This window comes from Phasianus colchicus, chromosome 13 (genome assembly GCF_987193195.1).
Source record: "Phasianus colchicus chromosome 13, bPhaCol1.hap1.1, whole genome shotgun sequence".
In the NCBI taxonomy this organism is placed as follows: domain Eukaryota; kingdom Metazoa; phylum Chordata; class Aves; order Galliformes; family Phasianidae; genus Phasianus; species Phasianus colchicus.
In genome coordinates, this window is record NC_143448.1 from 4403269 (window position 1) to 4430949 (window position 27681).

General features: G+C 42.8%; 1 long non-coding RNA gene across 15 annotated transcripts in view; it reads left to right on the forward strand.

The window, feature by feature from the left end:
* The window catches only part of LOC116243587 (uncharacterized), a 519295-nt gene that overhangs the window by 417635 nt on the left and 73979 nt on the right, over positions 1-27681 (forward strand). For all 15 annotated transcript variants that reach the window (XR_016470864.1, XR_016470861.1, XR_016470865.1 and 12 more), the window contains 2 exons: positions 6153-6232; positions 7690-7792. This is a non-coding gene — a long non-coding RNA (uncharacterized LOC116243587). The remainder of the gene's footprint in view (positions 1-6152; positions 6233-7689; positions 7793-27681) is intronic.

Here is a 27681-nt window from a genome sequence, read left to right on the forward strand (position 1 = left end):
ATCTAGTGTGATTCATGTAGACGCTGAAGACAAGTAGGACTGGACTTGCCAAGGGAAGGAATTAAAAGTAGAGAGATTAAAACACTTGGTGTGGATTGGCTGCCCTAAGACTCAGCTCAAGAGGTATGTCAAAAAGCTCTTTGTCTCACATGCACATTAGGATAAATAACATTGCTCCTCACCATCTGTCTCTCCCTATGAACCTCTGCCTCATTCCCATGTAATAAGAAAATTCATAGAAGTACCAGCTGTGACCTTACAGAGAAGCCTGAGAAACTTTGCCTCTTTAACCAGTACCGGGAGAGTCAGATTTGGCACAATTCGACACAGTTGTGTGTAATTTTTGTGTAATTTTATTTTATTTTTTTGCTGTTGCTCTGCTACCATCTCTTCCCCCAGCAGTGGCATGACATTCATAGTAAGATGAAAGCCGCCATAGCAGTTCAGGAGAGGCTGGCTGCTATCACTTTTGAATTTCAGTGGGATATTTTTTCCCTTAGTTTCTTCTTGTTCTGTTAAGGCTGAATAACATGAGGAGAAGAGACCATCCGATGTGCCAACTTCCTGCTCTGTGGTTTCTGATAGAGGCCAAACAGACCAAAATAATAATGCTGAAGATGAAACAAATGGTGTCAATATTTCTTCTATTAACCTGGCACAGAGCGTGTAAAATGTCTGCCCGCATTGGGGTTTTCCTTCAGGCATGGGGATGCCCTCCCGTATGGATTAAACATAAGTTGTGTCCCTCATTCTCCATCTACAAGGACGTCTGGTAACTCAGATTGCATCACTGTGCCTATGATTATATGGCAGATGCCTTTGCAGCTATCATGCAGGTGAATTTATATTGAGCTTTTCCAAACAGCAGGATTCTAAGCATTCTGTTCAATATATTCATGGCAGAAAAGACTCAAAGTTCCCCTGGCCCATAAATTTGCAGTGACAATTGTGTGTATGGCTCCTTTCTATTTCAAAGTTATTCCAAAAAAAAAAAAAAAAAAAAAAAAGAAGAAGAAGAAATTTGTTTCAAAACAAGAAAACTTTGGCTAATCAAAATCTAAAGGAAATTTCAATTCAAATGTCTAAAGACATTCAATTTGGATTCTGCTAATCCACATAATTCAAATCCAAATTAAACATGTGATCTTCAAACCTGATTTTAATCCAGTAAAAACAAGTTTCAGACTGAAATGTTTCATTCTGGAATATCAAAAAGAAGCATTTTTACTTATTCATTAAAAAGCATTTATCTGAAATCATTGCCATTGTGGCTTTCATAGAATATTGCAATAGACTTAAGCCTACATTTTTGTTGTTGAAAAGTATAAAATGAAAAATTTTCCCAACTATAACTGTGGAATAATTGAAATTCATGGGTATTTTTCCAGATAAAATAATTTCTAAAGTAAAAGGATTATACAAAGTGCTCCTGAAATTTTCCTCTTGACCATCTATACTTCTTGAGAAACTCATTGTAACTGTATAAAACCAGCTCCTCCAAACATCCTACTTATTGCTACTTGCGGTATTGTGAACATTATTTATCCTAACATTTTGGAATTAGAACAAAAGTTTATTGTGCTCCCTTCCTTTACAACCACGGCGCAGGGCAGCACGCCTTCTCCCTGGGCCCGCAGGACCGTATGTTAGTGAGACTCGAAAATTGCACCCAATATCACCAAGAGCAGCAGATGGATCTGTCAGCTGTTTTGCTGAAAATAGTGAATATCTTCCCTGGAACATTCATAAGTTGCCTGAGGCAAAATTTCACAGTGGAAACAGTGAGATTTCTCTTTACATAACATTCCTAGTACTCACGACAGTCTAGGTTCCCCCCGCCCGCCGGATTAAAATACCCATGAAGCAGAAGATGATGAATAGGCACAGCTGGGCTGCCAGAGGAGACTGGCAGAAGTCCTCGGCCATAGCAGTGCCCACAGCCCACCAGAGCTGTGCTGAGCGAGCGACATCTCTAGGACGTGCTGTTGTCGCTCCTTTCCTCGCGTGCATGGCGGCCAGTGGGGCGAGCAGGGCCTTCCTCAGCTCAGGGGCTGTGCAGGATGTCACCAGAGCTGTGCTGGAGATGTCCCCAGCGGTGCTTTGTGTTCAGAAGGCTGTTAAGTGGACAGGTATCAGTTAAGATTTGCCCAGGTAGAGTATGCTGTGATAAGCGGCCTTTGGCGCTGCCTTAATTATATTACTTTTCTGAGGTTAATTCTTGCTACTGATTTTTAATGCTTTATGGTGTCTGTAGCCAATAATGATGTTAAAATCTCTCCTAATCTTTGTTAAATGAAGTACTTATTGCAAAAAGGAAATCAGAGGTGTTTCTGAGAGTGAGGTTTGCTGGGGGCCCTGGGAGTATTTGACACTGACTGCCAAATTTGGGTAGAGCAATGCAGGAGTCTGGTTACTTCTGTGTCCTGCTCAGTTTTGATGATCAGTTTAATGATGGGAAGAAATTGCTGTTTATGAATTTATATATTGCTACTGTAGACTGATAAGTGGTGAAGGTGTGTGCCTGTACCGAGGGGATTTCCACATGGTTTCCAAAAGCTCCAGCTTTTGTCAAATCTCTTGCTTGGAAGCCTGAACTATTCAGTGGTTTTGTAAGAAGAAGCATCCACACACTGGATTTTAGTCATTTCTATCAAGTGAAAGTTATTTAAAAAAAAAAAATCCTGAACACAAAGTGAAGTTTTAATCTACTGGACATCAGCTATATGCATATGCAGACCTTGGATTGAGTGTTGATCTTTTACTTCATGTGGCAAAGGCTTGTGTGATTAGCCTTAATAGGACTAGACGCTTAATTGGGAAGTGTGTGAGCAAGTGCTTGCATGCATAAGGACTGCTTGGTTGCTGGTAAATCAGCCCTGTCTTTTGAACAGAAAGAATGAAAATTCTTGTCTTTGGCACCCTTGAATTGCATTTTGTTTGAAATCTGATTGGAAGGTTTGTAACGTGACTCAGATTGTGCAAAACCAAGCTGTGCAGTCAGTTCTGGTGAAATTCCTCTTCGCAGCCTGACTGCTTGCACAGGAAGGAGTAAGAAGGATGTGTGGCACAGCAGAGATTTGTGAGTGGTCCTGCTGACCAAAAGCAGCAGCACTGATGTCCTGGTGACTGTGGTAGAACAGTTTCGTGCTTACATTTTTCTGCCATTCCATAGCTTACTCAAAAGCTCATACTCAGATGTTATTGCCAATTGAAAATGTGAGCTGGTTTAGTTTGCTTAGGGTGAGGAGCCACATTACGGTCTGAGAGTGGTACATGCAACGTTTGCTCTTTTCAGATGCCTGTTTCTTCCCAGCAGTCCTGCTCATTTGCCTGCTCACAAGAGTAGTGCATGAGCTCATGTAACTAGAGAGCAAGAGAAAAATCAAGGTCCATTTTACATATTGGGAATCATTTTCACAGACAGAATCACAGAATTGCGGGGGTTGGAAGGGACCTCAAGAGTTATGATTATAAATGTGTCATGAAAAATAGGTGAGCAGAGTGGGATTGAGCATCTGATGCAAGGGGACATTCAAATGGGAATCCAAGCTCCAAATGGGCATGTTTGTTGATATGGCTGTCCAGCAGAGCAGCATACATAAATCTGAAGAAATTTAGAAGCAGATGGGAGTGAGAAAAAAAGTTGGACAAGGGAAAAATGTCTGATCAAAATGAAGTTCAGAAAAAATAAACGGATGGAAATCAAATGCTTCCAGAACAGTTAAAGGAGACATCAAGGCAGTTCCTAGACAGAATGATGTGGGGGGAAATGCAAAAAACATGAAAGGTACGGCTTTTAGTTTTCGTTTTTGAGAGGTTACAGCTTCAAAAGGAACTGACTACAACAAAATAAAATGTTTCTCCCTCATGCAGAAGTGATTTGGCCATAGGTGCCCATGTTCTTTTATAATTTTGTCCTCTGGAGGGTTCCAGTCCTCCTAAAGCTCTCTCCAGGCAGCCAGTCAAGCTCATTCACCTCAGTGATTAGTGAGAGGCCTGCGGTGCGCAGAAATATTACAAGGAGCCTATAGAGGAGCTCATCGTGAGCCAAACAGGTAACTGCCTTGGCAGGATTCCTCTTACTGGTTTGTGAAGATAAAAGGAGGATAGGTAAAGGTTAGTATTTCAAAGCAAATGTCTTCGATCTTAAATATTTGGTGAAATTATTCAAGAATAGTTCATCCAAGTGAAAGTAGTTTCTGTATATTGCTGTCAATGTCAATGAAACCTGAAGTCTGATGCTGGCCAAGCGAGCAAAAACTGCCTGTGGGCTCCTTTTGCTTACACACCTGGTAACTCTGAGCTTGACATGAAGTGTATGGGGAGCAGAACTCAGAGCTTGCAAACTTTTGGGGTCAGCTCTGCTGATTTCAGTTGAGCTAAAACCTCCAGTGTCATGAAGACTACACGGCACGTACTTCAGGAGCTCATTTCTTCCCAGCTGCCCACCTTGTGCCAGTGCTTGGCATCCTACCCAGCCCAGACCCGCTGACCACCAATACAGATACCAGATAATGGCCTGCAGGTTAGGTCCACTGGTCAGCTGCCTCAGTTCACATCCTGCTGTGTTAAATACACTTCACATCATAATATGTTCGATAATTGGCTCCTCTTTCAGTATTAAATTAATCTTTAAACATGCAGATTTTCAAACAGCTGAGATGTTAGGCAATTCTGATACATAGGGGACCTTCTGGCTATCACCTGTGCTGCAGTCACTCCGAGCCAGGGATTTTGGCAGAAGCTGCTGCATGGGATTGCAGTGCTTATCCATTGTTGCAAACACGAAGCTGTTTACAGGGCCTGAATGCTTTAAGAAACTACCTCCTACTTAGGAGCCAGTGTCATATCTAATGACCCTTCATCTGAGCAGACCATGAGTGCCAGCACCTGCTGACCACATCTTCTGGAGCCATAGCTCGAACTGTGAGCGTCTCTGCTAATTGCAAGGAGTTAACACAAACATTTGTGGAAGCTTAGCAGGTCCTGTTCCCGATCATCTGATTTTTTTATGGACTGTATGCCAAACTGTCAGGTTGAAATGCTTAGGCTTTAGTAGCTTATCAAAGAGAAGATGCTAAGGGATGGTTATTAAAAGTACATTGCTCAGACAAAGGGGGAAAAGGTATAATAGCTGGGCATTCACTGGAGTTGTTCACTGACTGGCAAGTGCAGGCAAGGTGAGATTGCTTTATCATTTTGTACAATGTAGTAAATGTTTTAGTCTTAATTTTATGTATGATTATTTGCAACTCAAAAATATCTGTTGATAGGTGATTACTTAAGGGACGTGCCTGCATCTGGGTGCAAAATAATCCTCTCATGATGTATGCATCTCCAGCTTATAAGGTGAATGAAAAAGGTGCATAATGTATTGGGCGTGACAGTGATTTGGACACCAAAATGTGTGTAATTCATTAAAAATAAGAAGTATGTTTCTTTGTTGATTGGCAGTGGCCTTCAGCAATTTGGCAATGCAGTCTGTGTTCACATTATTATGGAATTTCTTAGTTTTCAGAGGAATCCAGGTATAAGCACATGCTATCCATCAAAGGAACAGAGAAGGATATCTCTTTGCAATTGGTGTTACTAATCTTTGACCTAGAGGTATTTAATAAAAAGTCATTTTGGCCTGCAGTTCTCCAGAGGTCCCATACATGGTGTTTTCTGAGGTCTCTGTGGAGCTGGGTGATGCTCCATAAGAGAAAGCAGGGGCAGAAGCGTGGTTCCAGGCACCACTGCACTTGCTGTGAAGAAGAGGAAGCTCTTTTTTGGTGGACTGGAAAAAAAAAAAAGGGCTACATCTTCAGCGTCATTTAAATCTCATATTTGTTTTCTGCCATTTTGATGTCTGAATTTTGTGGCATGCTGTGTGATTTATTGGGCACATAAAATGTACATACTCCAACTTAAAAATCTACATGTTCCTGACTGTACCCTGAGGATATCTCAAAAGGGGGGATTCAGAAACTGGGGGAAGAAAGGTTTCATGAATTTTGCAAACTTTTTCCTTTAAGTGCTTTTTTTATACTTGAGTGGCGCTTACGAATTACTTACACCATCTGCTATAATTTAATGCATTACACAATAAAGAGTATCTGCTGTTCTTTGTGTATTTCAATACCAATGCTTTCCTTATCTGTTTTCCCCAGCTTGTCATTCCGTGCAGTAGAGGTTCTGTCATGTGATATTACTCCACGCAGAGGGAAGCCAGAGCAGCTTTACACCACTGGTAAGCAGTCAGAGGATTTGCTTTGGTCATAAATGCAGTTTCACATCGTGCATCTCTCCTCTCTCTCCAATGTTGAACATGGCATTTCAACAGCTGAAAATTCAGTGGTTTTCAGCTGAATCAGGATTTGAATTAATAGCTTGTGTCTTTCTTTGGAGCAATGTCTTTAGCCCTCATATTGATTTGTAGATATTCCAGAGCGTGCTTGCTTGTAAACGTGTGAGCATTTTCTGTGAACATCAGTGTCATTTACATGCTGAGTGAGGAGTACACCACATTAGTTGTCTTCTCAGTATTGCTGGCCTCATTCAAGCTCAGTGTGGTATTTTCCACATGCTTGGAGAGCTTTGAAAAACAAGGAACTAATGCTATCTAAACAGTCATATTTCAGGTTGCTGTATATATATTGTCAAAACATCAAACCACTGTATCAGTGATGACACCTGCATACTTCATTCCTACTCCTATGACTCCAAAATTCTTTACTATTCCTCCAAAATACTTTGTGAGGGGAAAGGAAAATAAGTACCTTGAGATGGACTCATATCTTGCAAAGTAGAACCATATCACCTTATTTTAAGAAATTTATTTTAATTCGTCCTTTAGTTTTGCCTTCATTGAACAGCTCATTCCATCTTTTAATAGAAATCTAAGTTGGCTATCTATCTGTATATATGAAAGGAGTCTAGACACCCAATTTTGGATTGGATTAAGTTATTATGGAATATTAAGAAGCATCCATTTCTTATGTTCCTTGCAGTACTCAGTTTACCTTGCCCCCTACCCTGCTCAGTATTTTTTCTATGCTTTCCATTTTAGATATAGTTTAGGGCCCCATACCAGGAGATGTACTTCTCTGGATTGGGTGTGATTTGTCTCACGTAGCAATTCTGAATAAAATTACCAATAGCATACTTACATTCATTAAATCTGTTTCAACACACACATCGTTTAGCCACTCAGTAGGGAAATCCTCTCTGCCACGTTCAAGGAACGGTAATCGATATGTGCTCACTGGCAACATGTCTGCAAATTTCAAAACACTGTAAGGAGTTAGGTGATGTAGATGACTGTCTTAGTAAATTGTAACCTGACAGCTTCGCTTAGCCATAATCAATTCCCATCTGTGTTGTTCAAAGGCAAATTCTGTCGAGCGTTTTAGTTGTTTCTGACTCAGTGTCAGAAATCGTCAAGTGCCCTGTTCTTGGGAGAGGAGCAATCTGGACATGATCAGAAAATGAGCAAGACGTGTTGTCTGAGGTTACATTGAGAAAAAACATCAGTCTAGAGGTGAACCAAATAGGTATTCTTACCTCTTAGAACACTGTACGCTCACACAGACAGGATAACATTATAAAAACAAACAAACATTCAACAAAGGGAAGTTGCAGATTTGTTTGTGCGTATCAGGAAGATGTGAAAGGCCACCTCTGATTCTGTCAAATTGTTCTGTGCAGGAAAATGCTGAACTTTGGCTGGGGAAGCTTGGAGTCAGGAGGTGTCTGAGCACAGGGCAGACCCATCACTGGATCTTCACCCATGTTCCTGCCTCTGCAGCAGGTAAGTGGGCAGCAGCAGGAGAACGAGGGAAGTCTTTGATGTGCGTGCACTCACCAGGCAGTGTGCTGCGTGGGCTAGCAGGTGACTTGTGGGGATGACAGCAGGATCTGTCTGCGGGTCTTTAACCAGGCTGGCCAGTCAGTACTGCATGTAGACACCTGGTTTGGCCAATGCTGAGAGGTAAAAGGTGAAACTTTCTTGTGCTTTTCCTGTAGATGTAGAGGTCAGACTGGGCTTGTGTTTGGATGCTGGATATATTTGAGTTTAAATGTGGGTTTTGGCCAACCTATGAAATGCTGGACAGAAAAACCTTGTCTCGGCTGTATGAGTAGCTTCATTAATGCATACTTCTTTTCCTAACAAACCAGCCTCCTGCCTCCCAGCAAGCAGGTAAGAAGTGAAAATATTAGCCTTTAAATGGTTGGAACAAGCTGGGAGTAAAATGACTAAGATAACAAAAGTGGGTCAGGATCTGTCAGAGCTCACAAAAGACCCAGAACCAATCAATATGATTTCCTCAGCCATGAATACTCGAGTCATACAATTGTATAATGCATCCAACTCTTTCTAACATGTATGTGCAGCCTCCAAGCTGGGACTGCACTCCAGGCTTTTGAAGTTTAGCCAGTAGCCACTGCATTTCTGGTTCTTTAGCACTTGCTAAAGAAGAGCTCAATAGCACCATGCTGAATTACAATTTTTGTCTTGAGAGAGAAAAAGAGAGGAAAAAAAACTAGACCAGTAGAAAGCCTTTTAGAAAAAGGATTAATTTGTTAAGGAAAGATCTTAAAAGATCAGATGTGACTTTTCTTCATGAATGGAATGGAAATGGTGTGTGTAACAGTACAGTTTGAGAAGGTTCATTACGGTAGAAGGGTTATATGAGAATGGCCTGAAGGGAATTGATGGATAGAACATGAAGTACATGGAGAAAAATCAGCATAAAACTGTAAGCGCACTGGGTATAATGCTGTGGTAGAATGAAGCAGACTTTGCAGATGTCTTTGGTGTTGTTTTTTTTTTGTTTGGTTGGTTGGTTGTTTCTTTGCCCAGTTTTAGAGACGTTAATTGTGGGTTATGCAATTTTCTTCCTTTGCCATTTCTGGAGGCTGCATCAGCCATCCCTTCTGGTAGCATTGTTTACAACAACTTTTGCAACCTTTCCATTCTGTGCCCTTATTTTTGCTACACCTGGTGTAGTGATTCCATAGAACATTTTAAGAGTGAGCTGATATTCCTTGTGGTATGTCCTCAGGCCTGTTATGCTTAGGTTATTTACATTGCCTGTTCAAACACCCACGTGTAGCGTGGTTACTTTCATTTGTGACTGAGTGCTGGCTGTGCAGTGGACGCCTCATGAATATGTTAAGAACTTCCATTGATCTCTTTAGCTACAAATAATCATTACAGCAGCAAAACAAACAGTGGATCAGAAATGTGGGAATGTAGCCCAAAGGATGCTGCTCACTTTTCCTTCGGAAATGGCGTGACTTGCAGGTTTGAGGTATGGCATACAAAGTACTGAAAGGTATTAATCGAGACAAAAAGCACAGTATATCATTAAGCAAGGAAGAAATAAGCTATGTGTTAGGCTCTTAAAAAAAATAAAATGAGATAAAGGTAGGGGCAGCTAGACTTTGTCAGTCTTGTGTAATTCCTCAGCACCAACGTAGCACTCAACAAATCCCCTACTGTAGTTTTGACTAAACACCAATTTTTGCTTGCAGTGCTGTTGCTATGCGACAGTCTCTTAGTGTGCCTGTTTCACCCCAGAGACGTCTGCCTCTTGTGGTGTCAGTAGGGATGCTGCACATGCAGTTTGAGGACTTTATAGACACATTCTATGTTCTGCGGGCTAACATATAAAACTTCCTTCTTCAGTTTTTTAGTTTTATATAATAGCTATTTGTCTGGAGAAATCTGAGCCTGGAATAAGAGTTACTCGAAATTTTAAATCAAAACTGTATTAGATTGCAGCATCCACCAGGGAGGGGTGGAGTCACCCACCCTGGAGGTGTTCAAGGAACGTTTGGATTTTGTGTTGAGGGACACGGTTTAGTGAGTACTATTGGTGATAGGTGGATGGTTGGACTGGATGATCTTGAAGGTCTTTTCCAACCTCGTTAATTCTGTGATTCTGTGATCCTAACTCTTGGGTTGTTGGGCTTAAGAGAAAGTAAGCTTTCTGAGATCTCATCCAAGGTGAGTGTCACTTTAATGGGAAGGTGATCCAGTGTTTCCCTCCAGATGCTTATTCAACTCCTTCCCCTTCAATCTCCATGGGTGTAAACCTGAGCAAGTTACAGAGGAAGGTCTGTGTCCATAGCAAGGATGGAACTGGCTACAGTGCAATTCCTCACCATCTTGTCCCCTTTCAATAAGCCCTGTTGAGAGTCTGAGTTCAATAGTAGCCCACTGTGAGCACAGACGCACCGTGTCTGTGAGCATGAGCTGTCAGAGCTGTGTGTCACTGCGCTGTGCAAAGGACAAGCTCAGCTCCATGCTAGCCTGGGGAGGCCAGCACTTGCACTGCTTCATACAATCAGTTTGCTTTGATCTTCCTTCTGAAAAAAGATCCGTTTATCTTCCTCCATGAATCTGGAGGGAAACACTGGATCACCTTCCACAGATAAAGCACTGATGAGTATGATGCAGGTAGCCACTGCAGGACTGGAGAACTGTTTGTGTGTCTAAGAGATTTAGATGTAGATTATTGCTAGTTGAAACTCGTTCTTTTACAGAGCTAAGCATGCTTTTAGGTCTTCCTTAGCAATAGTTCTGGTCCTCATTAGAAACTGGTGGTTTGCTTTGAAATAATTGTTCATAATAATTCCTGTCTGGAAGAAAAACCTGAGAAATGTGTAGGACATACAGCAACATGATCTACCAGCAATGTGCAGGGCACCATGCTGGCTTTGGCTCTGCCAGCTCTGCCCAGTTGGCCGAGCAGTGGTGTGGCTGTAGTGCGCCTGTGAGTATGACCGTGGTTTATTGGTAGCATTGCTCGGTCTCTGAAAAGTGGGGAACCAATCTTCCTGGAGTTTATGCAATCATATCACAACTGGCTTGGGATAATTATTGAATGCAAACAAAAGCAACATTTTTTTTTCCCTGCACGCAGACTGTAGTTGATGTAGCGCTATTTTGGTTTTGTTTTCTGCTTAACATTCCTCTGTAAGTGCAGCTCCTCTGAGGCTTGAAATGAGACAAACAGAACTGAGCCAAAGTGACTTTCTTTTCTGTGTGTAAGGGGATGGACGCTGAGTGATAATGACATACTTTGCGTGTGAGCAGCAGGTGCGAGACCAAGTGTCTACTGCGGATTAAAGTAAATATGTTTTTTTTCTATATTTAACTGATATGTGACAAAGAAACAATGTTTAAATGTCACTTTCCATGTTTTTTTGTCTGTCTATAATTATACATTCTAATGTGCCAAGTAGCTATTCACTGAAGTTCAAATTTACATAGTAAAGTTGTTCATAACAAGACAAACAAGATACAGTCTAGCATTCATCTCCATGCATCTGGGCTGCCTCCACCCAGCGGTTACACTACCAACAAATGAGTGTTTTCTGCTTTCTTGAGTTCACATAAATAGCGTAAATTCCTATAATTAACTGTGATAAAGTCACTCCCCACTATTAAAACAAAGACGTGTTTGTTTATCGGTCATACTCGCATCCACCACTCTTAACATTACGGTGTCGACTGATGTTTTTTCACTGTGTTAAACAAAGCAGAAATATTCCAGTTGGGCAATGCTGGAGTCCCAGGAGCGGCCTCAAAAGCAGGAGCACCAGGCTGTCGCCTGCTGAATGCTCCACTTCTCTGCTGGCTCTTTCTTTCCCTCACCGCTTACCGCACCCCCCCAAAGGCAGCAGTGTCTGGGGGGGCAGCTGGGGCACAGAGGAGCAATGCACAGCGTGGAAAGGGAGGAGTAAGTAGGCTGAGGTAGCAGGATGGGTTGGTTCTTATAGACACTAGAAATAAAGCGGTTCTTATGAGCAACATCTGACTTTTCGTATGTCAGGCCTAAATTTAGTCATAGGTGATTTGTGGCAAAGCTGGTCCAAACTTTTCTGGTTGGTTTTTTTTTTTTTCTGTTCCTGACACTAAGCTTAGATTGGTAGCAGTATAATTTTTTGTTTTGTTTTGTTTTTATTGAAGCTACAGGCATCAAATTTTGCCCCAGAGCCTCCCTTTTCTTCTCCATTATCTCTTGAATTTGTAAGTGCACACTCAGAGCTTAGTGGGAACTTGGGTTCTCTTATTTCTTGCCTCCGTTGTCTTCTGCGTGCTAGGGCTGTGCTCAGGTTGGTCCTGTGATGGAAGGATATGCTTTTCACAGCTTTTAACATCTCAGAAGTACTACATCCTAAGAGATGTAGACATAGAACTCACATAGGCACCTGAATTACAGCTCCTATGAAAAGGGAGGAGGGAGGAAATATAGCAGTGACAGTTTTGTTTTGCTTAAATTTTCCACGGGGAATAATTTCATAAGTTATGTCATATTGGAAAGCTGGTATATATAACTTTCTCTGCGTGGGTACATAATCTTCTGTGACATACAAATTACTGGAGAGAGGATGTGCAATAGTGATATGATGCTGGTAGCAAGAAATGGGGTTCGTTCTATACTTTCTCATGTCTTTACCAGCATGTGTTCCTCTTAGTTACACTGGGAGTTTATTCAAAAATTCTCTCTTCAGAGAAAATAGCTGTAATGGAGAACACAAGAGGAGATTGATAGCTGGCAATCTTAAATAACAGAGATGCTCAGAAAGAGCATTATGAAATTCAGAGCCACTGGTGACATAGTGGTTGTTGGTCATCAAAGAAGTAAGAAGTGATTTTCTTCAAAGGTGGTTTCTTCAAATAGTAGAAATAAGAATCTTTCCCTTCAGATTTTAAAAGCAGACTGTACGTAGCTGCTTCCTTCCTTACGGATTTTGCTATACATAATTACCATGCATGAACAGCACAGTGCATGGATTATACAGCAAATTCTGTTTTAGCCATGCAAACTCCCAGTGACACTGTGGGCTCTAGCAGCTGTGAAGATGTGATTACAGTCTTTCATGTTAATATTGGGTGCCTTTAAGACTGCTGAAGCTGTTCCCAGGTCAGCAGAACTAGAACAGACTAGCTAAGACTTCTCTAAAACAAAGAGATGGTGTAGAGGATTTTCTGTGAAAAATAAAGAAAATTAAGATCAGCAAGTGCTGCAGGAGTTAATTGTTAAATCTCCACCCCAGAACAAGGTGCAAGTCCCAGCTAGGTTCCCAGACTGTGCTTATCACTTGGCCTCAGATGATAAGTTATTAGTATTGCACCACATGGATATTTACAGGGTAAAACGAGTTCTGGCCTCATTCCACTGGGTGCTGTGTTATAATAGGTGGCGAGAGATGAGATTTGAGGTAGCGTTCTGAACAGAATCCAAAGGTAGAAGACAAAGCCATCATTCCTCATTGTACACTGAGAAACTGAGGCACGAAGAGAGCAGTGCCCTGCCCAGGGCTGCTCAGCACGGCCCTGCCAGGAGAGCTGCTGCTGTTACTGGAGCAGTGCTGTGAGCCTGGGGCTTTCCTGTCCTGCCGCCACCTGGCCCAGGGAGTTGAGCCTAGAGCCAGGCAGCTTGTGCCTGAAGAGCTCACCTTCCTGCACTAAGTAGAGTCTCCTCTAAGAAGTGTTTCAAGGGATCGATGAAATTTTGCAGCTGTAAATTCCGCTTCTGGGTAAAAACAGTTCAACAGGTTGTTTCTAATTTCTGCCATGTATTTTAAGTCCTGGCTTTAATGTTCTTTCCAGGAGGGAGAATAGAAACACAGAAGCTGGGAAAAGTGTTTTCTTTTTCCTCCTCCTAACTCTAGGCTTACCCTGGGACCAACCTATTTTACATCAACTCAGTACAACTATGAAAGGAAGAACTAAGAAAAAAAAAAAGCCAACAAACATAGCAAAACCCACTTAAAATATTACATCCCCAAATACCACAGAGCCTCATCTCTCTATAATCCTGTTTTATTTAATGGAACCCCTTGTGTCCAATTCACCTCATATTTTTATTAATCTCTGTGATGTTCCCTAATGATCCTGTTATAAAGACATCACAGCACATGGCACAAGGACAATGCACATAAAAAGTTAAGAATGCATTTAACTACCAACCATTGATTAGTGTTCGTGATGAGTTTAAATACTACCTGGGAAAGGCTTTCTATCAAATTCAATTGGCTGCAAATGCATTAAGCTTAATGAAATTCAAGATTTGGGTATATATGAATATTTTTTCTTAGAGGAAGTGCCTTTGCCACAAGAACGTGCACTCGCTATTCAGCCTCCTGCCTCAGGGGAAGGGGTGGCAAAAGTCAATATGAGTGACCCTCCTCCCTCCCAGAGTCTGACCCAATTCCCATTCCACTTAATTTGCTATAAATCAGGAGAAATATCTTTGGCATCAGTGAAATTGCTCTGGTCTTAATAGTTCTTGTGATCTGAGGATGGAGAGGAGATGAAAGATATTGTCTGCTTGTAAGATCCTGGGAAATGTCAGTGTGGGATCAGGTAGTGGATTTTGGGAAGGACAGAACAGCACTGCTGCATCAGCATCTTGGCTTCAGCTTCGTGGTCCATCAGCTGCCAGCATGCCTGCATCCATTCCCTAGGGCTGCCAGGGGGAAGCAGAGCAGGACACATTAGGGACATCCACAGATAATGTAGTCATGCTCGTTTCAGAGAAGGAAAACTGGTACAGAGAATGTTGGTGATTGTGTCCAGGTCGTGGAATAATCCAGTGGCAGAATGAGGAACAGTTCAGGGCTCCTCCTGGCCTTCCAGGACCTCGGGTGTGTGGGTATCAGGCACTGCATGGTAATCACACTGTGTGGGAAGTAGGAAGGATGCTCTCATTCCCATGAACATCCTGCTGTGACAGCTAAGCTGCAGCACGCTGACCAGGAATATAGATGAAAAGGTACAGCAGGGCAGCAACATGTACTAAATCCTCATTTTAGTCTGCCATCGGGCACCTACTCTATGTAGCCAACTTCCCTACTCACAGCTGATCCACAAGAGCATCATTTCTCAACACTGTTTTGTGCTGTCATGAAACTCCTCAGATAGGCTCAAAGCCATTCTTTAAACCATGTTTCACTTTTTCCAGAGATGCAGTTCACCTTCAAAGGAAAGCCTACCTACTTGCTGTGTCTGAAGAGAATTTCAAAAGAGCTCTGAAGGCTGCAGTACGAATCAGTGGTTTTGCACAGTTCTAGGCAGTGCATGAATTCTGTCACCTCTTCTTGGACTGTAGTGTAGTCTTTACCTTCCAGACTTGTTCTTTTCTGTTCTCCAGACTTATTTAATTCAGAGTAGTTTGCATATTGGTTACCACACATATTTTCTTTGGCACAATTTTTTCCAAAACCTTTCCATAAAACTAAAAATATAACACACTGAACAAACCACTCCATTACCCAGAGAGAAAAACGTATTACTGAAACTCAGGAAAGTATGTTGTGAGCTATTCATTTTAGCTTCAGCTTCTGTCATAAAATTGTGAAAAACAAAAAAATCTGGAACATGCAATTAAAATAATTGTAGGTGTGCAAATGTCTGCCTCCAAGCAAGGAATTTAATAATACATTAAAATCTTTATTTTTGATGCTAGCAAAATATACAATTATGCCCATACAAGCTGCCATTGCATCACTTCTTGGGTTCATGGAGGAAACTTCACCTACTTCTATTTCTACTACATGGCATAATGTTATTGCAATTCTTACTTAATTTAACAGGGCAGTGTGCTCTGCAGCACGCTGAACTGAAAATGACACGCACTTCTATAGTAAGATTTTATTTACTATTGATTCATCTTGCCCTAGGGAGTTCTGGTTAACATTCCAGTGATAATTGACCCTGCCTCATTTAACTCTTTCAGAAGTGCATCCTCACCCCTTGATACTCAAAGACACTGAACCACTGGTTCAAGACCTGCATTTCTAACTGCATTTAACTGAGTGTTTCATACAACGTTCCAAATTTTTAACATTTAGAAGAAAAACAGCAGTCTCCGGATACAAACTTCAGCAGGTATCTTTCAAACTAGTAGTTATCCTTGCCTGCACAGGAAGAAGGGTCATTTTGTCATATTCCATCAGATGCAGTGCAAATTAATGGCTTTTTTATCAATGGGAGGCTCTGCTGCTGCTTTAGCAAGATCTCCATCATGTCTACACATTTTTTCAGTCTATATCAGTCAGTGTAATGAAAAATAGTGCCTCTGCCTAAGAGCTGGGCTTTGCTGGTATATTTTAAGATATACTTTTAAATGCTCCCATTCAGTGTGCCTGATCTTTATTGAGCTATCACTTGTGTTGTACATTTACCACGTGGATCCCTGCTGCTAGTAAAAACGTGTTAAGAAGATGAGATAGAACACACAGGTTTACTTGTGATATCAAAATAATGTTACTGTTACAGTTAGTTACACAGACTGTCTCACAAGCTTCATCTTTGGTCATGTGCCGATGGGTTAGTGGCTCAGAAAGCTCCTTCCCATGGACTTAGCACGCAGGAGTGTGATAACAGGCCAGCATGGTACTGTGCAAAGTGAGCAGGAACGTACCAGAAGATGGCATCCAAGAATGACCATCCCTGAGTGGAGCTGTGCCCAGCCAGGGCCTGGAGGTGCCTGGAGCTCTATGGAGCTGCAGTTCCCATCCGCAGCCAAACTCACCCCTTCTCCTTTCCTACAACACAGTGGTGTCTCATGCTTCTGACTTGCAGCACCTTCCACATCGGTCTTGACTCCCAGCAGAAGGATTAAGTATGACTTCTTTTATATGTAGTGTATTTCTTTATAGGTCCAAATTTTGCCACAGATGTAGGATCATGCTTTTCTTTGGAGGCTGTGGAGTATTTGATCTTGTCCTAGCTGTAATGCTCAGTGCTGCTGACATACAAAACTGCAACGTATTGCTTTGCCAGAGCAGCAGAGGTGGATGACACCTGAGACTCCAGGGATTGTCCCGTGGCTTTGCCATTGCCCCGAGGAGCATGATTTCAGTTCCGGTGGTAATGCCCTACTTCATCACACACTGCTTACTTTGCTAATCCCAGAAGTGGCAGTCGTAAACACTGATAATTAACGCCAACAGTTAACACTTAAGATGTGAAAAATTATTCCTCCTGCCTCCCTCTTGAAGCTATCCCGTAATTACCATTATCCTCATTTTACATAATCGCGGTATTTGCCACTCATTCACCTCGTAACCGACAGTAATCTTAGCACTGGCAATGCCTGCTGGGTTGCTTGCATGCCCAGATCAGCCAGCTGTTAGCATGCCAGGCAGGCGCATAGCACCACTGAGATACTGTTAGTTAAAACACCAAACCATCATCTCAGATAGGACTGAGAAAGGGCCTAGCCTCTGCTCAGGCTTGCTGCTGGCCTGTGAATGCAGCAACACATTACTGGGCCACAGAACTGCTGTGAGGTGTCTCTCCTGCTGTGCTGCACCTTGCCGTTCATTCCCACCCCATTTCATGGTTCATTGCCCCAAAATGATGTCCCTCAAGAATCACAGAATCATAGAGTCATTTCTGTTGGAAGGGACCCTTGAAGATCAATTAGTGCAATGAACAGGGATACCTCCAGCTCTACCAGGTGCTCAGAGCCTGGTCCATGCTGACCTGGAGTGTCTGCGGGGATGGGGCATTCACCATTTCTCAGGGCAACTTGTTCCAGTGCCTCACCACCCTTTTTGTAAGAAACCTCTCCCTTATATCCAAGGTAAATCTCCCCACCTTTAGTTTGAAACTGTTTCCCCTTGTCCTGTCGCAGCAGACCCTGCTAAGGAGTGAGTCCCCATCTTTCATATGCTCCCTTCAGACACGGAAAAGCTGCTCAGATCTTCCCAGAGCCTTTTCTTCATGCTGCACAGCCCCAGCTCTCTCAGGGAAGGTGTTCCATTCCTTGGGTTGTTTTTGTGGCCTTCCTCTGGACGCACTCCAACAGGTCCACATCTCTCCTGTGCTGAAGGCTGCACATCTGGACGCAGTATTCCAGGTGAGGGCTCACCAGCGCAGAGCAGAGGGTAAGGATCACCTCCCTTGACTTGCTGACCGCACTTATTTTGATGCAGCCCAGGATGCAGTTTGCTTTCTGGGCTGTGAGGATGTAGGACATGGAGCAGGAGCAACTGACTCCCTTTTAGCCACTTGAAGCTGTGCCTAGCGTTTCTGTCCCTCGTGTCTTCTCACCTCCAGGCGCAGCAAGATGTGGATCAATCAGTGGGGAAGGGTTAATGTGGAGGAGCAAAGAGCACTAGATACTCCTCTGTGCCTCCTTCAGATATTGGCGAGATGGACTTTTTAAATGCAGATTATGTAATGTGTTTGGGGACTACTTAGAATAAATGTTATTGACAGCCATTACATTGTATAGTATTAATAAGTATTTAGGGAATTTTTTTAAAGGTGAAGTATTGACAGGAAAGACCGTAACAGCTACTTCTGGGCCATTACAATTTATCTTCTAAATCAGTCTGGGTTTATGGTTCACTGACATGTTTCACCCTATTACCTGCTAAAGGGTGGTTAATGACAATGTGTTTGCTACATGTGATACGGCAGCCTGTGACACAGCACATCTACAGTATAAAGGCCTCACAGAGAAGTGCTCCTCTGAGGAAAGCTGTTCGCAGCAGATCTTTGCAGGACTGGCTCTTAATAGCTATATAATAACATAAAACAAAGCGTTGAATTTGGTCTCTCAGGGTAATGTCTAAACTTGCTGATGAGTCCAATTCTGTTAAATCTTGGGTGAAGTACAAACCCTGGCTCTACGGACTTCCCTGTAACCAATAGGGGCCAAGAGCCATGGTTGATATTAGTGCTCTGGCTGTAATGGCGGAGCACAAGTTGGTGCTTGCTGTTTCTGGGCAGTGCAGAGTTTTCTCCTCTAAGCACCACTTTCAATTCAGTCCTTGATTAGTCATGAATTGAGGTCATTTTCGGGTTGAGCGTGTGGGTAAAAACAGTCAGTTACAAACAGCTGAAGTCACAAATAGCATTCACCTCTACAGTGGTCCTTCGTGTGCAGCCTTGTTGGAAATGTTTTCACAAGAAAGAGGAAAGAAGGATGCAGCGCTGTCCATAAATAATTCTAGTCTGTAAATAATCTAAGGTTGATCTCTTGGTCTGCTGCTTTTATCTTTTCACCCATATTAATCTGAGTTTATGTTCCTTTTGCATTTTTTGCCACTGAAACATGAAGCAATTAATATCCACCTGAACTCATCTGTCTCCTGCCAAAAGGTAATTTCTTCTTCATCTGGAAAACAGTCTAGAATTGAGACTTCCTGTCCATCTGTTTTCTCTCTTCATGCCAAAGCACTCCAGAAACAAAACAGGTGTGAATTCACTTGTTTATCATGAACCCTCACCTTTTCAACGTGAAGGTGATAGACTTTCACACACACATTATGACCCAGATTTGAATGACAGTGTTTTTTTCCCATGAAAACAACAGTTCCCTCCCAAGGCACTGATGACACAGGTGTGCATTGCCACTCTTAACTTCTGACTCCACCAACTCCTTTACTGGAAGCAGCCGGCAGATAAGCTGAGTTATGTCCAGGTACAATTCTTTCGGCACAGAGCTTCCTTCTCGTGGCCATCTTTTGAATTGCTGAATATCTCTTGTGAATCCCAATCGTGCCCTCCATCAGCAATGAAGGCTGCTCTATTTCCACCTAAAGCCAGCCTGCTGTCGGGATGCAGGCTGCTTTGGATAATGAGACCATCTTCTGCTCTTTGTTTTGTTTGCACAGGATTTTCCAAACGCCCAGCGAGTGCCATTCAGTCCCTCAGTTAACATTTACACTGCAATCAGCATCCTGCACCCTGTTCTATTTTCTGCAGACATGTAAATAGAACCCTTTTGTAAACTTCGTTTAATCATAGTGCCATATTATGGGTTGTCTAAAACAGTGTCAAGAGATCCTGTTTCCTTTTAACTTCACCATTTGGCTAAGGTATAATCTACAGTACGTCAACACAACACATCTCTCTATTGAGTGTAGAGGTGAGATACAAAGCTTTCAAAGCAGGCAGATTCTTTTGCTGTTTCTTGGTTTCCTCAAGCACTTTGTACATGAAAGATTGTTTCCTTATCTCTTGGAAAAGCTTTTGGATGAAATTAACCCCGGTGTAGAGGGTCAGCCTAACGGCCCCTGCACTACTTAAGTCCTACTTAGAACCTATTCTGAGAGCTTAAATTGGATTTGTGTGGTGCACAAGGTGTGTATCCCTCTGTGACTAGGTTAAAAAAAAGGTATTATTTATTCTTACAATTTCAGTTCTTTCTGGATCTATTTTATATGGTGCAGTTTGGGGAAACTCTGAAGTAGCAAGTCAGTAACGTGGCTTTCTGAAGCTGTCCAGAAACGTGGAGTAACTGGGCCTGCCTACTTGTGGTGCTGCTGGCATCTCGTGACATGGATGTGCAAGCATTACTTCAAGTGCTGATCTGGTCACCAAGGTCCAAATCCCACAGAGCTGCTCCAGGAGGACACAGGCTGGAAACCCAGCCACAGCCCCTCACCTTGCTCCCTTCAGGGTGATGCACACCCTGGGTCAGATGGCAGTGAGAAACCTCAGTCTTCAGTAAAATTCAGGGAAGTAATTGTAGCTGCTCTCTGAAAACTTCAGAAAGAGAAGTGTTAATAGCTTTTCACATCGTATTTTGCCTTATAGCCAATGCACTGGAATTACACAGTTCTTTGTCCAATTTAAAGAAATCTGGTACAAGTTGCTGATTAAGCTGTCTCAGTCTACAATAAGCATGTTTGATACCAAATAAATAGTCTCAAATGCCTTTTTTTTTTCATTTTCCCTCTTGAGCATTCTGAGTAGGGTTCTTCATTGTTTGACATAAGTGCAAAATAAATCCAAAATGCCAGCCTAATGCGAGCCTGTGACACAGCTGGTATGTACAGATACAAATGAGAAAATCGGGGCCCAGATGAACACCGAAGAGATCTAATGGTGCATTTTTCAGTCTCAGTTCTTTCCAGCCAGCTTTGTGGGCAGTTGCAGTTGATAGCCTGATGGCAGCCATGGCACACCTATGTCTCAGCTAAGAATACAGTCCTGCTGTTTCCAATTAGGTCAGTCTGGCACTTGTCAAGTCCTAAATTCAGGTTGTCATTTTGGACATTTATAAATGGAAACAAAGCCGTGTTCCTCCATCATGCCTCTAAATAAGTTCAAAAACAATGCTGAGTCCATTTTAAGCCTCGGGTCCACCCAGCAATCTTACTTCCCTTTTTGGCCAATTGATCTTTCTATTATAATGTGCAGCCTCAGAAGTTTCAATGGTATAAAATCACTTTCCTCTCCCACCTTGGGATCTATGAAGCTTGTCTTGCTTGACCTTCTAGTTCCAAAAGTTCATTTGAATGTATTCTTATAGTGGAGGTGGGATAAAGGACAGTTGCACTGTAAGTGGAATGAGTTATTTCTTAATATATATGAGGTCTGATGGAAATGCGCACCATGGAATTAGGAGCCTCATTTCTCTGGGGGGACGTGCTGCTGTGGGCCTTCTCAAATCATCTGTCTCAGCATGGTGAAGAATTTGTAAGGCCAAATTCTAGTACTAATTACTGGTGCTGGCAAACCCTTTTTTCAGAGTCTGGAACTGAGTATCTTGCAGATGCCCATTAGAATTAGATAGAAAGGCCGTTAATGCATTTGGGACTTGGTCCCTGGAGTGTGTTTCTGGTTGCATCTACAATCTGTAGAGATTTCTGCGTATTAGATAAAAGTGAGCAAGCAGGAAAGTTTTCCAGAAGCTGCATCTGGCACTGGTAAACATGTTTGGTGAATGTCAGTGTTCAGGTACTTGGGTGTTCTTTCTGTCTCATCTCGGAACTCACCAGTGGCACAAAGGGTCTCCTTCCAGTAAGTCCCAGCAGCGGCTGCGTTGTGTGCAAGCCTGCTCAGATACAGTGGGATCCAAGCCATAGGGGAGTGGAACTCTGCATTGACTAATTTGCTGGGAGTGAGCCCCACCCTCGGCTGGAATCCCTGTTAATGTAATAATCATCCTGAACTGGGAGTGTTAATGGCAAAAAAAAACCCTGGGAGAACAAGCGCTACAGGAGGAGGTGAAAGATGTGGGCAGATTAAAAAATAGAGCGCCAAATTCTTGGCTAGAGTAAATAAATAAAGCTCTTTTGAAGCTACTGGCGAGACACCAGGTAACCTGACCCAAAATTTGTACAGGTGGGTGAGCCCTTGCAGGACAAAGCTCCATATGTTTGTCATTACTTTAAGATATCCTGTTGCTGCTCAAGCCCTGCGCTTCCACAGCCTTCCACTTCCGCTGCTGTGCAGAAAGCAGAGCAACGAGCAGAAGGCTTCTTCTCTGAGACGGCCGTGTCACAACATGCCAGATGCGGACCAGGGAGGTCCCATCTCCTTTTCCTTGCAGGCTTTGCTAACCCAAACAGACCACTGGTACATAGCAAAGCTCATGGCGGGGGGAGTTGGCATGGCTGAGGGTCAGAGGAGCTGTGGGACAGGTGAAGCTGCAGGACTCGGCCCCCAGCTGCAGGTGGCAAGGAGCTCACACACATGGCTCAGTGCAAGAGGTGCTTGAAGACTGGCCCAGTGTGCCAAGAAATGCCTTCCAGTCTGCCCATCACCTTGCAGTGGTTCTCAAAGCTAGCAAAAAGACAGTTCTATGGTAATAAAAATAAAAAAATAAACCACAAATCAATGTAATATTTGACTTGGCTTTGGGACCCATTTTTCTGAGCACATTCAAAGCTATTATGAGTAACATGGTGTTTAGCTTTCAGCTAATGTAACAGCTTGGAGAAGAAATGCATTTTGCTCTGGACTTGCTTATTAGTCAATGGAAAACTATAACCACAAACAGTACAGCTCCATTTAACCACTGTATTAAATATTAAACTTGAAACTGTCATTACCAATTATTTTCAATAGGTCATAATGGTTTGAGGCTTAAGTAATACGGCATAGAAGCCAATGGATCAGTCTAATCAAATGAAAGTATTACTAGTGGGATAATGCTGCATGGCAAGGTGCGGTGGTGTTGAACCTCGGTTTCTGCTTTTTGTTTCTTCGTGCCATTTGTTCCTTCATGGCTAACTTCCCTTAGTGTTGTTGATGAGATTGGTGATTCAAGGAAGCAGAGGCCAAAAGCCTGGAAAGTTTCAGGGCTATGTATATATCTTCTGACAGGACTGATGTCCAGCATGTCGCCACATCCACTCTGCAAAGAGCTTGTTGAGCAAGATTAGAATTTCACTACTTAAAGTAACATAATGAGATTGAAACATACCCTGCGTTGCCTGCATGTAGGAGGAAAAGGCTGAGAGTCCTCTTTGAAGGTCGTGGATGAAAAGATGCTATGAGTAGTTACAGGTGCTCCTGTATTGAAAATGTATGTAATGAAATCCTGAAATTCCTGTAGAGGAATCCAGTGGTGGTGATCAGAAGCAACAGGCTGCGTCTTTATTTATGGCCAGGTTATTGATTTGCTGGGGGAGATTTTCAAGTGTTCTGTATCAACAAGCGTAAGAAAAAGTACTTGGTGTCCAATTCCATCCAGCAGCTCTGGCCCTACTTTGCAAAGCCCTTTGGCACGTGCTGAAGTTCAGTTCAAGCAGAAGTTCGTTTCCACCTTGGTCCTGGCCTTGAGGCAGCCGGCACCATGGCTTCTTCCGCTGCCTGATAGTCCTTAGTCAGCCACCGAGGGTGGGCAGGCAGCTGGCACACCAAGCCTGCCTGTGACTTGTCTGGGCTCAGTGCATGCTGCAAGTGTCTCTGAGGTGCGTTTGATTCAGATCTGTGCCTTCGAGTGAAGCCAGGTTTTGTCAGAAAGATTCCTGACCAGGGCTAGCCTTATTGTTCTCATGGTTCAGCTGAGGTCAGTAATGCATGTAATCAGTACCAGGGTGTGGATTCATCTGGCAAGTAATGGCAATACCCCGGCCTGTGAAGATTTTGCTCTGAATGACAGTGCTATAATTACGTCTCCAAATTCAGGACTCTGAGCCAGAATTGAAGTTCGGGAACTTCACAGAGGTAGGGGCCAGCTGTGAAGCTCATCGCGGGATGTGGATTGCAATTTCCCAAAGCCCTGGGGTGGTTTGGTTCTGGGGGAAGATGCTCAGGATCTGTATAAAGAGATTGAGCAAAGATAGCGAGTTCTCTCACACTCGCTAGACTGAGTAAACAGGTTTGCAATAATCAGCTGTTGACAGATGGCAGCAAAACACCTGTGAGTGACTAAACTTTTCAGCCACTTAGTCAGAGCTCCAGGAAAACCTAGTGCTGATTCTCAGAAATGAGCAGCAGATCTTCCAATGCGCTCCGTATCTCTCACTGCTTTCTTCTTTAGCCACAATAAAATGCTTTTGGATGAAGCTAACGTAGGTTGATCAAATTAATTTGGCACTGATTTAATCCTACTTTTAAAATATGTGAGATGTAACACTAATCTAGGTGCAACCGCACTGTAATTAGTGTTTGGCTTGCTGCACTTTACTAAATGCACCTGACTCAGCTATTTCACAGTTAGATATAATTCTGCTTTGAAGCCATATTTACCATCTGCAGCTGAAGTATTTGCTTAAAAGTGCCCTATAGACAATAAGGCACTAGCCCCATTGTGCTGCTGTGCTTTGCTGATATAATGACCCAGATGCATACCCAAAAGACTACCATTTGTTTGCAAGTGTTAGAGCCTCATGTGTTGTGGGACACGTCTTGAATTTCTCGAGAGGTGGTTTCACAGTACAACAAAGAGGAGTTTGTAATTGGACTTCTTGTTAACTTAGAGGCTCCCACCACAGAGCCACTTCAAAATCGGGGCAGTGGGAGGGTTTTGCTCAGTCGTATGGGAACAAAGTAAGTGTAAGGTGGGCAAAACAACTGTAGTGTGCTCTGCCTCACAGCTCTGCCTCTGGATTAAGCCCTCTGGGCTGGGGCACCCAACTCCCTGTGCAAGGGGAGCTCAGGCCTGCACCCCAAAGGACACCGTGGGCCCTCACTCCCAGCAGCATTGTCAGTCTTGAAGAGTTCATCTTCAGTCTTGTGTTATTTGCTTAAAGTTTCACCTTATGTATTCCAGTGGTGAGGAAAGTGTCTCAATTTCCATGTAAAAAAAAAAAAGAGTTTTGATTTCTTATGATTACAGAGAAGAACTTGAAAACATGAGCTTTAAAGGCTGAAAACCCAGGAGGCATTTAGGTGTGATTTATGTGTGTGTGACTCCTGGTTTCCCAATGCTGAGGGTTAGTAACACAGCCAGCTTTGTTTTATGAGGTAGAGTGGAGCTGGAACACTTCAGATAATGGAAAGTCCCTGGTAATACCGATACAGCTGGTTCTGCACTGCTCCCCGCTGCAACTGTTTGCACAGGGCTCTTGTCTCAGCTGCAGCACCTCATTCACGTCACACATGTGCCAAGAGCTGCAGCCTGTCTGCACGGCACAGCGGCAGTGCCCTGCAAGCAGGGACTGCAGTGCTGCAGGTATTGCAGGGGTAGCATGGGGCTGGCAGGGGTGAGCGTGAGCTGTGGGCAGCCCTGGCTCCATGCACGGCTGCTGCGGTGCTGTGCACGAAGGCAGCTTGCAGTGCCTGTACTTGTAGCAGCCTATGGCTGCAAGGCACGTAGTCTGGCCCTGGCCAGCACACTGATCACATGTGGATGACTGTATGGAAAAAAACAAGATGACACTCTTTCTGTAGAGGTCAGGTATTCTGACTGGGCCTCATTTAGCCCCTAATCTGTGGATCTGGGCTGCAGGTTTGGAAAGCACCTTACTCCCTGGCTGAGCCTCTGCAGATGTAACTCCTGGAGCCTCCAAGAGAATCTGACCCTTGTGCATAGAAGCCTGCCCTGGCTGGGGTGGAATTTCATTCACTAGATGCACTGAGGGATGTTGGACATGGTTTCCGTGGCCAAATTAACTGATTAGCGTCGTTTTGCTATGTTGCATGTATTTTACACGTTTGGAGGCACACTGGAGATGTGTAGATCGTTGCTCTCAAGACCTTGAGGAGCCAGAGAGGCCCCTATACTGTCTTAGATTTTACTTCCACTTCATTTGTGTGAATTTCAGACATTGAGAAATAACGAGATTTGACTGAAAATACTGACAGTCTGTTTGGATGGTTGAGGAATTTCTGCTGTTAAACTTCTTAGCCACAAGTTGGATTTGTCTCAGATCTTTGTTCTACAGTGAGGGAGCAGCAACGAGGATATTTCTTCTTGCTGCTGTCAGCCTTGTTTTTTCTTAATGCTTTGAAGGCCCTTCTCCTTCCTTCCCTCCCCAGATGTGATGTGCCTGCAAGCTAGAGAAGCATGCTCTTACCCACTGGTTTCTTTGGCAGCCACGAGGAGCCTGCATCTCTGCTGCTGAGCAGCGTGACCCATCGGGCACAGCCTGAGCTTGTCAGCTACCTGCTTATGTCTCCCTATTGTGTGATAAGTTTCCAAACTGAGATTCTGTCCTGTTGCTGTATGAACACTGCTGTGCAGTTATGAGCAGCAGGACATAGGAACTGTGCGGTGCTCATGAAACCAGTTGTGGATGGTCTATCACTTGTCTATCTTGGGTGCTCATTGCATTCCTCCTCTGTGCTCAGGTTTATAGAACTACTTCAGGGAAAAAAAACAGATCCAGCTGAGAGGGAGACCTTGCTCTATGGCTTTATAAAATGTAAGTTAAAAGATATAATCAAATGCTTTGTTCTTGCACATTAGAGAGAGATCACAGTGTTTAAAATAAGCTTAATTAAGAGGAGACTCAAATATACCTATGGCTTGATTTTTCATGTGGAAGAATTAAGCAAATCATAATGTTTCTTTACCGTTGTATCAATGACAGCGTAAGGTATAAAACTCAGGAGAATTGTATCTTTAATATCTACCTTCTCATGGAGACCAAGATCAATTTGTTTGAATTGGTGCATTTGCTTTATTTGAAACTTTAAATTCATCATCTTTTCCAGAAGCTCCAAAGCAGCATTTTACTGGACTTTCTTTCTTCAACCACCAGGGAGGCTATCCCTTACTGATTCAATACAACAGAGTTATTTTTTGTTATTATTTATTGTAAGAGTAGCCCATAGCAATGACGTGTGAAAGGAGCTGCTGTGTTATTCAACTTCTGAATAAAAATGTAGCTCCCTCTTCTGCTGACCCAGATAATTAGTGGTTGATATTCTAAGGAAAAAAAATTTGTACATAAGTCCTCAAAACAGCAGCTGATGTCTTTTTATTTTCTCTTGTTGCACAAATTTGGGAACATCTACTAAAACTCTTTACATGTTTTGTTCTCAGAATTAAAACTAGCAGCATTGACTGGGTGAACATTTCATAGACATGACAGGTTTGCATTTTTTAGGCATACCAGTATTGTATTCCCAAATAAAAATAAACCTCTAATTATGATGCTGCAATAAGTGCACAGCATTGTTAAGTTAACATTTAAGTCTAAACTATTTTATTTTCTGTTGTATGAGGAGAGAGAACAAGAATGTGGTTGCTTCTTTCCTCAGCCTTCAGTGCAGCAGCCCAGGGTCCTGAGCTGTGATACCTCATGCAGTGTGGCTTTGGAGATGCCCTCTCTCTTTAAATTGCCCAAGCTTATCTGAGTAATGCCTGAGTTCAGAGTAAGCAATCCAAAGCCATTCTGCTACAAAGTCCCAAAGCTTCCCTTATTACATTAGATTTTAAATTACTCAAGACACCAGGAAAAAAAAAAGACACTAAAATACTAATTACCAGCCATAAACAGTCTTGGCTGTAAACTTCAAATTTCAGGTAAATTTGCATG